Raw genomic sequence first — 16,122 nt, 5'->3', positions numbered from 1 at the left:
CATCCGGTGATGTAGAAAAGGCTAATCTGAAGAAGATGCTCCCATATCCAGAATAGAGTCCTAACACCCAAGCTCAAAGATCCATGAGGAAAGGACAAAATAATAGGGGGGAGAAATATATCCAATTGATTAAAAAGACATGCTCTGTTGCTTTGAAATCAATTGACATAACCAAATTTTGGATGCTCAATTTGCTGTAGTAGAAGCCATGTCTGAACACATCACAACCACTACTTCTGTTAGAGCCAGGGAAGAGTATCCGAATTCACACCACCTTGCTGGCTAAGAAAATGAGAGCATGCATGAAGTGCATATTGTACCATGAGATCATTGGCTTGTCTTGGAGAAAAAGGAGGGCTTCCTCCTATAGCCCTTGCTGCACCCATAAAGGGCAAAGGATCATTGCTATGTGAATTCTGTTTGGATGTAAATGGAGAGCTATTTGGCCTAGGTAATCCACCCCAGCTCTTTCACTCGACTTCTGTAGAAGCCCATGCCCTCGTGATCTACATGCATACCTTCAACCCTTGACTGTCACTCTATTGGCACTCTCAGTGTAGTGAAATGGTGCCACAAAGTGAATCTGTATGGACTCCACAGTCTTCTATCACGGGGTCAAAAAGTGCACACTAGTTTTGATAAAAAAATTTTTTTTATTTTTTTTATTTTGAATATGACCAAAAGCTTTTCTCCACCTAGGCCAAGTGTCCATCGAATAGCCTGGACACTCAAAGGGACCCACAAGACCCATTGAGGGGTCATTTACATGGTGCCAAGTTAGGTGTCAATCTATTGGCCCCCTTACCCTAGGAAGCAATTATTTCTCCCACCAAGGGGCACTGCCCAATCACAAAAGAGCTTAGACCATTTCTACTATCTTCTTTAGTGTCATTTTGCCTCCTCCTTAACTATGGCCTCCCCTTGATTAAGGACCTACACTAGAAATTGTGCCACAAAATGTAACTTTTAAACTTTTGCAATCATTTTGCATTAAACCCCAGTTTTTGTGAACACTGACCAAAATCCCATTTATTGGTTTTTGTCAAAATTTTGCTAATGTAAGGGCACCCAAAACTTGGCTGAAAATCCAAGCAAAGGTTTTGGTAGAAATCACTTTTTTTTGTGGGTGTTCGAGTTCCCTCAAGATGGTTCCCTCAAGTAGAAATCACACTGTCTTCGAGTTCCCTCACGATGGTTCCCTCAACTCGAAGGCCTCATAATTTTGGGACTTCATAGGAACTCGAAGACCTTAGATGATTCCCTCAAGATGCATTACAAAAAAACAAGGGTGCAATATTGCATGCAGGAGCATTGCAGAGAGAGAGAGAGAGAGAGAGAGAGAGAGAGAGAGAACAAACTTTTTCTTTACTTTTCTAAAATAAACTCTTCTTTCTCAAAAAGCAAGATCTCCACATATATCAAGGCTAAGTGGACCCCTTAACTAAAGTTAACAATAGGTAATTTTTAAAGGACCTGTACCATTGTATAAGCATATGCCTTAAAGGGCAATGCTAACAAACCGACAAATTATGTGATGCTCATATAATGACTTGAAAATTTCCAAGAATCAAAAGAAGTAATCCTTTTCAATAACAAAGAATACACCTTTCAAGGTTTCACAATACAACTTATGTCAAAGAATTGTCCACACAAGATTGCTATTAAAGTATGATTGTTTAATGATAAGCGTCAAAGCTAAAGCACAACAATGTAGAACATCTTGAGTAAATTGCATTAAAATAAACATAACAAAGGTATAATCTCATCGAAGTCACTTACATTTCATTTAGAAGAGCCTTCTTTCCAATACATGGGTGTTATTACTTATCATCAATGCATTAATGATCATGTGTGTTAGAGAAGTTGTCACATTTTTCATATGAATGTTAACCACCTTTAATAGAACTAGCATTGGTCTTCAAGACCTTCTTTCTACTTGAAAAAACATACAAATCATACATTAGTACTAGACCTAGATGTAATAAGGAAAGAATGTTAAGGAAAAATGGTAATGATGCTTGACACCTAAATTTGAAGTTGATGTAGAAGCCTATGTTCCACTACTAATAATAAAGACATAAAAGTGCAATTGATGCAACCTAACCAAGCATGATAGGTTTAAGAATATATTATGCTCCCAAAAGCTAGAGATGCATAGACTATCCAATTTTTGAATTCCAAATACACTCAAAGTAGTCAAAATATGAAAGCATTGGATGCATGTTCCATGTTTCACCTCTATATAAGCAAGAGTTGAAGCATCCAAGTATTAGAGCATAGGAAGGCGCCCAACAACATGTGCAAGGCTCTTATGCACACTTGAATTTTGCATAAGGGACGTGAAATCTACCTACAACCACAACAAAGTTATGTAGGCTTGCATTTGGCATAAGGGATGTGAAATCTACCTACAACCACAATGAAGTTGTAGAAGCACTATGATATGCATTTATAGGAGTAGACATCTTAAAGTCATGGAAAAAAACACAAACCACAAATTGTCAAATACCCATCTCCCTAACTGAAGCAATACATTGTGTGCAATCTTTTTATGAGAGCACATAATCTCTAACTATAAAAGCATAAGTGAATGTTGTGCATGTCCATTGAAAAATAATGACTGTAAGAGCTTGGATACAACAAAATTCACAAAGTACAATTTAGTACATAGAAATATCCAATATGTGGAAGCTCACAATAGTCATCATCATCTACTAATGCAAATTGATTAAGTTACAAAGCAAAATGCAAATTGATTAAGTTACAAAGCAAAGAGAATTGAAATTATATACACATGGAAAAATAAATGGTTAATATTGCTAACCAAAAAAATGATGAGGACCACAATCTAAGTGTATGAAGCACAAATGAAAGTGATTCCAAGAGGATAAAAAGAAAGGAAATACAAATGCAAAACCATATAAGCCTATATTGCATTAGTGGGAGAATGGAGCTATTGGCCCATTTGTGCCAATAAACAATTGAAGCTAGTAATGGACATCTTCAAATATGATGCTTCCTTTGCATAAAAAGACGTTTGTTCTTACAATTTCAAAAAGATATCCGATAACACTTCAACCACAAGATCCTTGTTGTCTGCTATCTTTTAAAACTAAGACCATGTATCCTTGACCATGACATCTATCAATCTTCTTATCTTATGTGCAACCTCTAGAGCACCTTTCAATTTGTAGAGAAACTCAACAACCACACTATGAAGGCCAAGATTATCAATCTTCTTATCTTATGTGCAACCTCTAGAGCACCTTTCAATTTGTAGAGAAACTCAACAACCACACTATGAAGGCCAAGATTAGTATTTATCTCCTTAATAACATTATAAAGGCATCGGGCCTAAGAGTGCACTATCTTAGAGAAACAATCACGTATGCCACCAACATGATTAATCAATCTTTTGAATGTCTCTAGCATGTCATGAAAATCTCAAGAAAATGAAGAATCCCTCATAACTTCTTCAACTTTTGCACACAGGAGGGTGTAAACATAGGTGTGTCCATCTACTTCTTTGTTTTCTCGCTCATGTGTCGGCCTTAGTCCATCCCCAAAGTAGCCTTGGAACTACAAGGGAACAAAGCAACAATTGCATACTTACTTAGTTTTATTCAAGTGCATGATTTGATCCACAAACAAGATAAATAGTGTAAAGATAAACTACCATTCCAGGAAAGCACATCCTTATATGGACAGGGTCATTAAAGAGCTAGACAAAATGTAGCACATCCATACACATGGGTAAATCTATACAAAATGTGGAACACATTGTGCCCCCTTGAATGATACTAAGAAGACAACCATTTTTAAAGTTCTCATTATTGAATTGTCTTTCATTTGGGTATATTTATCTCATTCAGAGCTACAACAAGTATTCTATTTGGATTCTTCACCAAGATGTTCGGGACAAGGAATGCTCGCATTCCATCACCATATGAAGATCTATTCAACATAGCACAATTTGATAATTATATGTATCCACCAAAAACTATAGTTGAAGCACAATATTGATTAGTGCATCCCATCTTTGATAGCTATGCAAGATAACTACTGTGGTTGTTGAGATCTATAAGGAAGGTGAAAGCCATTACTTAAAAATAAGCCTTATGCATGCATGGGATTGATTGAAGGATTGCAACCAAGCTCATGAATCACATTGAAGTTGTACTTTATTTGTCAATTGTAAAGACTAGCAAACCTACTTAGAAGAAAGGATTTTAGAAAACTTATAATGTAATATCTAGTAAAGTGTGGCATCCCTCTTTACTTGAGTGGATGCAAGGGCTATTGACTAGCCGACTCTTATTTAGGAAAACATATTTTTGGAAATGTTGTGATAATGTTTTTAATTTTTTCAATGTTCAAATTTCTAGCCAAAGTTCTCTCTCTCCCCCCTCCGCCCCCAAATTTTGTGGACTATTCCTATGTATAGATATATATATATATATATTTGAAAATTGACAATAAAGTTTTTCAATTTCTCATTTTCTAAATTTCTAATCAATGTCCTTTTTTCCCCACCTCTTGCCTAGGTTAGTTTGGGAGTGTATTCTCTTGCCAAGTAAGATAGGAATGAGGTTTACTTTTCTCATAAATATTGACAGCATATACAAATCCTTCTACTAATTACTTCCACTTTTTTAAAGGACATATATTTTGTCTCACTATGTTCATTATCGTTAATTTTTCTTTGGTTTCTTTAGCAAGGATTAAATCAAATAAAGACTAGTCCTTAAAACATTTACATTGCATTATGTGGTTAGCTGTGAGGTAGATGTTGACATTTTAACTTTTGGTTCATTCTTTTTTGAAGTTTTGCTCAAAATTGTACTTATTTCCTAAAATTTTAATAAAATGGAAAATTAATATAAATGTCTTACTATTTGATCTTGGTTTGTATGCTTATATACATTTTATCAAATGGTTTGCATTTTTTACTTATACTTTCATATTGCTTCTTTCTTACACATTTTCAAAGGATCTTAGCTTTTGTTCTTGTTATATTATTACACTCTTTATTTACCTCTCTTTGGATATGGTAGGACCATGAGCAATCTTTGCCTCTTCTTTATAAGTGTGAATATCAATATACAAAAGCACTAAGCTAGATGCAAGTGATTCAAAGTTTCAGAACATGTGTTTACAAAGGGAATATGACTATTCATACATTAACTTGAATGGATTTGTCACTGTAACCTCTAAACCACCATGTTGAAGACCTCACGAAGTGATAGCGTGGTCCATAAGCCACAATATGAAGTGCTCAAGCTTAATACTCGAAACCTTAGATGATTTTTAGTGAGATATCTTGATATGAATCAAAAAGTACCTTAAAAGAACTTGAAAAATATCCTTAAAATAAATGGTTAAAACAAACTCCTCGATCCAAACTTTGAATCCAAAACATATTATAATCAATTGAAATATGAGCTTAAGTATTCTTAGACTCTTAACATTTCCAAGGCAATGTGCAAAACTCCTCCAAATATAGTTGTTTCATGCTTTATCACATTTATTGAGGACCTTTACCATACAACACTAGATTATTAACTCAAATTTGAAAGGAATAGAAATTGAACAAGAAAGAAAATAGAGAGAAGAGAGAAGAGACATTGAGAAAGTGTGCAGAGATACAAGATTGTGTGTAATCTCTCCCCATGCATGGGTGAGCACCTTCCCCATGTATGTATTTATGAATTCTATTAAGCTTTTGTGCTCAAAAAATAACATTGAAAAGCATCTCCTTTGTGGGATTTTTGTTGCATGAATGCCATGCTTTTGGCTCTAATATTTATCACTCCTATATAATATATTTAATCTGAGGTTTGCAAAAATAATAGCCAAGCCCTCTAGACTTACAAACTAATAGTATCCATATAAACAAAGGGTGCATGTACACCTATAATTTCCTTGCACTAAGAGGTGCACAAAAATACAATAATTCCATGTTTTGAAAAGCATTCAACCATAATCAATTCCTAGTTATTAAGACACATCATTACAAAATATTTATTACGCATGACTGTATCTAATAATTTACTTAGCACAACATAAGACACATTAGTATCCTTCCATCTACCTAACTAATTGTAATGCGGCTAGTGTCACATACACGTGCTTGTGCAACAATTCACAAATCATGTGGACAAAACCTATAATAATTAAAATAAAGATAAAGGTAATCTTATTTTCATAGTGAATTTCAATAAATTATTGTAAATACATAACTTCAAAATAACATTGAACCCCTTAAAAGGAAGATTTTGTAGAGCAAAGCAAGGAAGGAGGGGTCCCCACAAACCAAACTTGTGTTTGGTGAAAGAATAGAATAATTGACCCTTTGAACCCTATGGTCATACTAAACTAATGACTTGTTAAGCCTTAAGAAAAAGTTGGCATGTGCAACTAAGCACTAATTGTTAGTGAGAGAATTGTTGAAATATTTTATGATGCATTTGTGTGTAGGTTTGTTATTCATCAGGGTTCCTACTTAGAACAACCTACACAGGAATGTAACACACGGATACCTGGTTTGTGGAGATTTTAATATAGCTATAGGAAGATGAAAGTGATTATTGGAAATGTGAGAAAGAGTTTCGGACCATTGGCATGCTCCAAAAATACCATGAGGCTCTTTAAAGATTCTACTCCATAAGGCTATTTTGGCCACTCATTACTAGGAGTCTCTTTCAAGATTCTACTCCATGACATTAACAAGAGTGAGTGAAATGATGAGAGAGAGAGAGAGAGAGAGAGAGAGAGAGAGAGAGAGAGAGAGAGAGAGAGAGAGAGAGAGAGAGAGAGAGAGAGAGAGAGAGAGAGAGAGAGAGAGAGTATGTGTGCATGCACACACACACATTTGTGCACATACACCATTAAAACAAAGATTGTTCTTTGGAAAAGTATTAAAAGTAAAGACTTTAGCAAATAGAAGAATGATACATAAAAAGATAATACGTCAACAATGTACTAAGATAGTACGATATTTGCTGTACTATTATAGTATAATATTTGTTTTGGATGAGAACACTAGGAATTTATATTTGTTGTGTCATAATTCATATTTTGTTTCTACTTGTACTTTTAGATATTTTGTAGATTTGACAAGAACTTAAATAGCCTTTTCCTTTTTCTTTCCATGGACAAGATATTGGGCATTATGATGTGTTTGAATTGATTATCGCCGCACAGTTCATGAAAAACATTTTTGGTAGTAGATACAAAAACCTCCAACCCAAAATTTTGGAGGGAGTTTTGAATCCAATTGCACATATTTTCCATTTTCATTAACTAAAATTTTTCAAAGGTTCAAGGTTTTAAACCTTCGTCTGTAAATTTTGAAGTCTTTTTGATATTTTTGCAATTCACTTTACATTAAATCTCGATTTTTTGTTAACACTAATCACACAACTTGTGGAAACTCAATGATTATTAACAAGTACTTCAGATAACACTATCTTAAGCACTCACAAATGAGCAAAAACTCATACATGAATTCATTCATCATTTCTAGTTGTAGCACTAAAAACAAAATACATCTAGCCTTGTTTTTAGGTTTTTGAGTTGATCTCTTTTGAATCATTCACCTTTGGGGATTGTCTTTGTATTTAAAGAGGATCTGTCTTTTTGACTTCCTCTAAGTGATTAGCCAATAAAATAAAGTATCTTTGTATCCATGATGCTTATCTTGATCATGGTGACCATTGTAATAACCAATTTGCAAGTCTTCTTCAATGGTTTAGGCAATATACATCCACTATATACATAGTCATTAATACATAATTGTAGATCATTTTCATGCTCTGTTTCCTTTCAAAACCTACAGCAATATATATTTTGTTTTCCTACAATCATAATCGTAAATAGCAAGAGTATGTACTTTACTCAATGTTCAACTAGCCTTATTATGGGTGACTATGTAGATAATAACTACACAAGTTGATACATCCATCAGCATCTAAACTTTGGACAACCCTAAAGAAATATCAACTTTAGTACTAGCCTTCTTTCTCAGTTCTTTTAAACAAAATAAAGGAGTAAACATTGAATAGCACACAATCTTTTGTAATCATGTGCATTGGAGAGATTGTGAGACTATTTTTATTAGCTACACTCTTTGAAGTATCCCATTTTACATGACTATAGTTTACTCTTATTATATCATTAACATTTTAGGGACGGTATGGCAAAGGGTGCATCCCATTTTAGATGACTATAGTTTACTCTTATAATATCATTAACATTTTAGGGACTTGGTATGGCAAAAGGTGCATGTCTATTAAATATAAAAGGTGTGAAGGTCAAAGTATTCCTCACAATAGTTACTGTGCATAAAGCCAAAATAACCATAATCAACACCATGGATTGTTAATAGATTTCAATAACCAAGAGTGGTAGCCATTGAAGTGCAAAATATTAAAGAAACTACCAACATGAGTTGCCAAATGCATCATTCCTAAAAAGTTTCCCATATAGTTACTTCCAAAAATATAAACCAGTCAAAATAGTAAGTCATGGATGGTAGCTAGAAATAGCAAGGAGAGATCAATGAGGGGGCCAAAAATTAAAAAATAATATTTGGAGATGCATAAGGCTTTGACATCTTTTTAAATTGCATATATATTTAGATACTTGATCACATGACTATTCCACGACATTTTACAGTTGGTCCTAGAAAACTCATACCAAACTAAGAATATTTATTGTAAAACATTCTAGCACTAGGCCACTTCCTTGCAAATAAAGCCTATGGGTAAGACTAAATATCTCTCATGCTAAGTGGAAGAACTATGTGCATGGATTTTAAAATCCCATGGTAGGCCATGAAGGCATGGTTGGGCACTACAAGTGGACAAGAGAGGGAGTAAATTATTCAAGGTGCAAACCAAAGAAGAAACCTAAAGTAGTTCTTTAAAATAAATTGAAACCTCATTCTTGTGTCTCCAAACTTGAGAGCTAGTGCTTTTACCTACTCATGGAAATTGTGGCAATCAGATTGAGGAAGAGGAGGCTATTACTTTAGAGGACCTCATCCAAAGATCCCGAGATCATTTTTTACTATCTCTTGGTATTCTTTACCACAACCACAAAGCAAATAGGGTGAGTCTAGTACATCTTGCTCTTAAGCCATTCTTTTGTGCTTCAATAACTCAATAGTAAGCAGGAGTGCATTAGTTCAAAGTGTGGAGTACAATTTGGCTAGGTGCAAGCTAGCTTAAGTTTTTGAAAGTGGAGTGCTTGAATAAATAAGAATTCCATCTACTCATCTCATACATTGAGTTGATTTGAAGCAAATGTGGATGTGATTTAGGCGCATAGGATAAGGCTAAGACAAAAATTAACAAATTATTCTCAATAAGAACAACAATATTGCACATGTTTAGATAACCCAAGATTCAAGTGGTGAAGGGAGGAATGCTTGATAAGTATAGAGCTATGGATTCTCATCTCTTGGCCAATGCTAACACTTTCAAGGCTTGTATGTTTAGAGCTAGGCTTGCTCTCTCATTTACTAGTTCATATTAGTTCCATGGCTTGGTCAAGAACTAGCTACTTGTAACCTTATCCTTGCTATTCAAAATTCACAATCTTAGTGCCTCATTCATTCATAGATAGGACCTTATGAACTCTAATGACATCTATACATCTCGACCTTCTAATTATGGACTACTACATATCCATAATTCTACTTTTTTTAGTGCATGCTACATTTTGCCTCTCTAAGAGGACTTTATTGGTTGGGGCATCATTATGATCAACTCACAAGGTCAAAATTAAGAAATTTTGTTCCTTTGGTTAAGATACCTCCTCGAAGTAGTTGCTATAACTTCTAGCTTGCCCCTTTTGATCACCTCTACCTTGTTTTACTAAGTATATCATGATCACCTCTACCTTGTTCCTTTAGTTAAGCTACCCCAAAGTAGTTGCTACAACTTCTAGCTTGTCCCTTTTAATCACCTCTACCTTGTTTTACTAAGTATATCATGATCATTTTCTAAAGTAAGCCATTGGAACATTGAAGGATCTAAAACCAAATAAATGACAAGATAATTAAGCTTAGTAACAATATTCAAGCTCTAAGCTAAGTGTGATGATTAATCATAAAGCTATTATAGAATGCATAATCCTTCATCATAATATTCCTATAAATTCACCATCAATTTGATAAACTTGAGAAAGAGAGGAAAGGAGGTGTTAATAAAGTAACGAAAGCATATACCTACAAAGAGAAGCAATCTAGGAAAGGGAAAGAGGATAAATAGATAAGAAGTGGTGTAACTAGAGTGAAAAAGATACAGTTTGGTAGGTCCTAAACTCTATCCTCGAGCATTTAGCCTCTCCTAAATAAAATATTTATGTTAAATCAAATTTACAATAATACAATGGGGATCAAAATTATTTATCCATATCAAAGGATAATAACGATGGGAAAGACTAGGAGGACCACATTTCAAAATGAAAGGGTACAAACATACAAAAATATTCCATGGTTGCTTCATTTTAACATAGATTTTGTTATTTTTTGATTGTAATGCATGCGATTGGCAAGTGAAAGCATAGATTGGTACATGTAAACATACTCATTTGATTGGAGATTAATTACTCTTCAATAAATAAAGCACAAGTGCATGCATAACAAATATGGACACACAAACAAAAAAAATAGGGAATTTTATTTGAAAAATAAAAAGCAAATGTAAAACTCCATGGAAAGACAAACAACAATGATAAATAGAAAGATACTAGTTCTAAAGTATTAGGTACATCAATTTTGTAAATTCTCTTGATAGGGGAGCCTAAGAACATCCATTAGTGCATTGTGCAAATGTAGAGTGTAGCAACACCTCTCAAGGACTAGAGTCAAAAGGAGAATTTGTAGTACTTATCAACTAGAGGAAAAGATTAGTGTTAAAGGTAGTTTGTGGAAGACAATAGAGAAAAATCAACTTCAATTGCACTAAAATGGCGAACAAGGTAGCGGATATGATCTTTTATATTAATAATCTACTTTAAAACTAGTCATACTTATGAAAATGAGAGGTTAGAGAGATTTTCATTTATTAGACATGTCAAAAGGGGAGTCGACAATACCTTGGAATCTTATATGCTATTTATGCTATGTACAAATTTGTGGCATAGCAACTAAATGCAATTTACTTCTCTTGATACCTGCGCTTTGCAAACTCCATCTTTCGAATATGTGAGATGAAAGTTATCCCTTTCGATGACCTATGCTCATGCGTGACATAGTCCGGGGCCTAACGTATCTCATGCGAGAATCAAAGACAGCATCTATTAACTTGAAAATATATTACTTATTATCGATACCGCACTTGGAATGACATCGATGCCCTCTCCCAAGGCTTCGTTGCAAGTTGTGGGATTGCCACCCGCACTTGGCGCTCTTTGCTTGGGGGCCATTCTCTATCTTCCTCTGTTTTAGATGCGATTCCCGCAAGACTTCAACAGCCTCGTTCTCAAATAGAGAGGGCCAATTGGGGAGAAAATTTGGCTTGTGGGGTGGAGATTAATCATGCGGGAAAGAGAAAAAGGGATGCATGTGGCCACCCTCTAAGGACGGGAAGATAAGGCGAAGCTTCTAAAAGGTTCTCTCACTCACTCTCTCTCCCTCTCTCTCTCTGCCTGTGCACTATCCATGCATTTTCTCAATTGCCATGGGGGGGGGGGGGGGTTTATAGTGGGAGAGGTAGGGAGGAACTTGGAGTGGTGGTCTCCCCCACCCACCATCTATCTCACTGCATGGTGGTGCTAGTGCGGACTTGGTGGTGGTAGGCCCATGGCCTCCCCTCTCAACTATATCTTCACCATCGTCTTTTTCCAGTTCAATGAATTCTTCCTTCCCCCGCTAGCGTCATCTCCTCCTTCTCCTCCCACATCATCAATGACTTTGACGTCATCAACTTCTTTCTCCCCCCGCCACCTGTTCGGTGATGACAGGGGGGAGGGGGATTAATAGAAAATTTCAACTAATTTAATTATTTAGGGGGGGTTCCTATGCGGGGATATTACATCCTCTCCCCCTTAGAGAAATCGAGATGTCCTCATCTCGGAAGAACTGGGATTTCATTTTGGAACCTGTGGGTTGGACCCATCACACATTCGTTGCAACACTCTGACCACTCATAAGCATGCGGTCTTTTGAAACAACAACTTATTGTATTTGATATATCGGAGTCTGGATTACAAGAGAAAAGTTCATTGTGGTTACATCTCATGAGTATCTTCTAGGTTTTTCCTAGGTATTTGATAATTTTCATGGTAAGTTCTGGATCGCTGAAGCTTATACAACTTCATTTGTTATAAGTTCAAGTTCCCTTTGAATCTTGTTGGGACAATTGACGTGGATATGTCCAATGTTGTGGCAATGGGAGGAACGGTGTTTAGGGTGCTTTGGACATTCCCTTTTGAAATCACCTAACTCTTTGCAATAGAAACAACGTGGAGCTTTATCACTTGGGGTCACAAGATTCCTAGTTGTCTTTGGTAGGATTTTCTTCTTTATACAAAATTGCCCTAGGATCCTTTTAGCAGACCGAAGTGGTCCTTTATCTTGAAAACTATGTTTCCAAATTATCCTCTTTTTAGATCTGGGCTAAGATCCGGCTTCGCTTGTAATACTAAAGAATACTCCCAAGCTTGGACATTATGGCATGACCCAATCTATATTAGTCGAGAAGAACAACTTAAGAGAAATTCATTGTAAGCTATAACTATCATTCATTGCTAAAGTATATGTGATCATCTGCAAGTTCTAAACTAAAAAATGATGCAACTCATATTATTCGGGTTAATTGTAGTTATAGGAGTAAAGTTTTTATCAATACAAGTTGTATTACACGTTGATAAATTTTCTAGGATTTCTAATCATCCTGAAGAGGTGTAGTAGGTTGTAGGTCTTTGTCTTGATTTGATTCCTCTATATATTTGAAGAATGCACTTGTGTAGCTTTGTTTTCTTAGAGGCTCAATATCTTCTGGACTTAGGTCAGGGCAGACTACTTGGGCATGCCCTAGCTCATCACAGTGGAAGCATCTGTGGTTGGGACATGTACTGTGCATATGTGGTCTATCTCTCCACACATGTAGCATCCCTTGTCCTGATCTCAGGAATCACCTTTGTCACAATTGCCTAGATCAAGTTCTTGGACGATTGGCTTTTCTAGAAGTAATGCATCTCGCAAGTCCGTTAGATGCATTGCTTCAAGACAGTGGTTCAAAGGAGTGTTTAGGCCATGGCAAATACTTAATACTCCCTTTCTTCAGCTAGGGCATATGTCAAGGTTTCAAAACATTGTACAAGACATAAGTTTTATAGATCACTTACATTGATCGATAACCCAACCTTCTTCCCAAACAAGTATAAAAGTATCGGTCTTCTCTTTGACTTAGGGCTTCTTATCCCTAGAGCTCTCTCCACTTGCCTTTGAGGCCTGGAGTTGTTGTTTGTATCTAGCCCAACCTCGAATAGGATTGATAAACATAGTAGCTATCGGATGGATCTCAAGGCATCTCAGTTTTAACCCTTACGATTGTTGTTTGTACTAGCTACACATAACATCAAGATTCCAATCTATCAAACATGAGCTATCAGTTTGTGCTATTAGCAAGAGCTTGGGTAAAGACCTAGAGTTTCTAGGATGAATTTCCTTTGGGCCAGATCGCTTACCATGCCATCCCTCAAGCGTGGAAGCTACAACATACCTTGAGTGTGGTGAAAATTGTATTTATTATTTACAAGAAAAGGGGAGTTGACAATACCTTGTAATCTTATATGCTATTTATGCTATGTATGAATTTGTCGCATAACAACTAAATGCAATTTACTTCTCTTGATACGCTTTGCAAACTCCATCTTTTGAATATGTGAGATGAAAGCTATCCCTTTCGATGACCTATTCTCGTGTGGCATAGTACGGGGCCTAATGTATCTCACATAGGAATCAAAGCAAGCATCTATTAACTTGAAAATATATTACTTATGATCGATACCACAATTGGATTGGCAGTGATGCCCTCGCCCGAGGCTTCATTGCGGGTTATCAGATTGCCACCCACACTTGACGCTCTTTGGTTTGGGGACCATTCTCGATCTTCCTCTCTTTTAGGTGCGATTCTTGCAAGACTTCAATAGCCTCCTTCTCAAATAGAGAGGGCCAATTGGGGAGAAAATTCGGCCTACGGGGTGGAGATAATCCCGCAGGAAAGGAAAAAAGGGATGTGTGTGGCCACCCTCTAAGGAGGGGAAGAGAAGGAGAAGCTTCTAGAAGGTTATCTCCCTCCCTCTCTCTCTCTCTCTCCCTCCCTCTCTCGTTGTCTCTCTCTCTCTGCCCACTGTGCATGATCCAGGCCTTTTCTCCATTGCCATGGAGGGGAGGGTTTTTATAGTGGGAGAGGTAGGGAGGAACCTAGAGTGGTGGCAGTGGTGGTCTCCCCCACCCACCACTTGTTTGATTACATGGCCATGCTGCTAGGGACTGGTGGTGGTAGGCGCGTGGCCTCCCCCCTCGACCATATCTTCGCCATCATCTTCTTCTAGTTCAACCACTTCTTTCTTCCCTCGCCAGCATCATCTCCTTCTTCTCCTCCCACGTCATCAACGACTTCGATGTCATCGACTTCTTCCTCCCCCAAACACTTGTTGGACGATGACGAGGGGGATTAATTTTTTTTTCAACTAATTTAATTATTTAGGGGGGGTTCCTATGCGGGGATATTACATCCTCTCCCCCTTAGAGAAATCTAGATGTCCTCATCTTGGAAGAACTGGGGATTTCATTCTGGAACCTGTGGGTAGGACCCATCACACATTCGTTGCAACACTCTGACAACTCATAAGCATGCAGTCTTTTGAAACAACAACTTATTGTATTTGATATATTGGAGTCTGGATTACAAGAGAAAATTTCATTGTAGTTACATCTCATGAGTATCTTCTAGGTTTTTCCTAGGTATCTGATAATTTTCTTGGTAAGTTGGATCGTTGAAGCTTATACAACTTCATTCGTTGTAAGTTCAAGTTCCCTTTGAATCTTGTTGGGACAATTGACGTGGATATGTCCAATGTTGTGGCAATGGGAGCAATGGCGTTTAGGGTACTTTGGACATTCCCTTTTGAAATGACCTAATTCTTTGCAATAGAAACAACGCGGAGCTTTATCACTTGGGGTCACAAGATTCCTAGTTGTCTTTGGTAGGATTTTCTTCTTTAGACAAAATTGCCCTAGGATCCTTTTAGCAGACCGAAGTGGTCCTTTATCTTGAAAATGCTGTTTTTGAATTTTCATCCTTTTAGATCTGGACTGAGATCCATGGACAATCGGCTTCGCTTATAATACTAAAGAATACTCCCAATCTTGGACATTCTGGCAGGACCCAATCTATATTAGTCGAGAAGAACAACTTAAGAGAAATTCACTGCAAGTTATAACTATCATTCCTTGCTAAAGTATATGTGATCATTTGCAAGTTTTAAACTCAAAAATGCTGCAACTCATATTACTCGAGTTAATTGTAGTTATAGGAGTAAAGTTTTTATCAATACAAGTTGTATTACATGTCGATAAAATTTCTAGGATTTCTAATCATCCTCAAGAGGTGCAGTAGGTTCTAGGTCTTTGTCTTCATTTGATTCCTCTATATATCTGAAGACTGCACTCGTGTAGCTTTGTTTTCTTAGAGGCTCAATATCTTCTAGACTTAGGTCAAGGCAGTCTACTTAGATGTGCCCTAACTTATTGTAATGGAAGCATCGACAGTTGGGACATCTCCTTTTGAAATGACCCAAATTGCCCTAGGATCCTTTTAGCAGATCGAAGTGGTCCTTTATCTTGAAAACTATGTTTCCGAATTGTCCTCTTTTCCGGTTTCGCTTGTAATACTAAAGAATACTCCCAAGCTTGGACATTATGGCATGACCCAATCTATATTAGTTGAGAAGAACAACTTAAGAGAAATTCATTGTAAGCTATAACTATCATTCATTGCTAAAGTATATGTGATCATTTGCAAGTTCTAAACTCCAAAATGATGCAACTCATATTATTCGGGTTAATTGTAGTTATAGGAGTAAAGTTTTTATCAATACAAGTTG

General features: G+C 36.4%; 1 pseudogene; it reads right to left on the bottom strand.

Moving 5' to 3' along the window:
• Window positions 1-16,122, bottom strand: part of LOC148037692 (VAN3-binding protein-like) — a 39,865-nt pseudogene that overhangs the window by 1,015 nt on the left and 22,728 nt on the right.

Source organism: Lygodium microphyllum, chromosome 4, assembly GCF_053477565.2.
Source record: "Lygodium microphyllum isolate KBCC chromosome 4, Lygodium_microphyllum_v1.1.10, whole genome shotgun sequence".
Lineage (NCBI taxonomy): Eukaryota > Viridiplantae > Streptophyta > Polypodiopsida > Schizaeales > Lygodiaceae > Lygodium > Lygodium microphyllum.
This window is presented reverse-complemented; position numbering and strand designations above follow the sequence as displayed.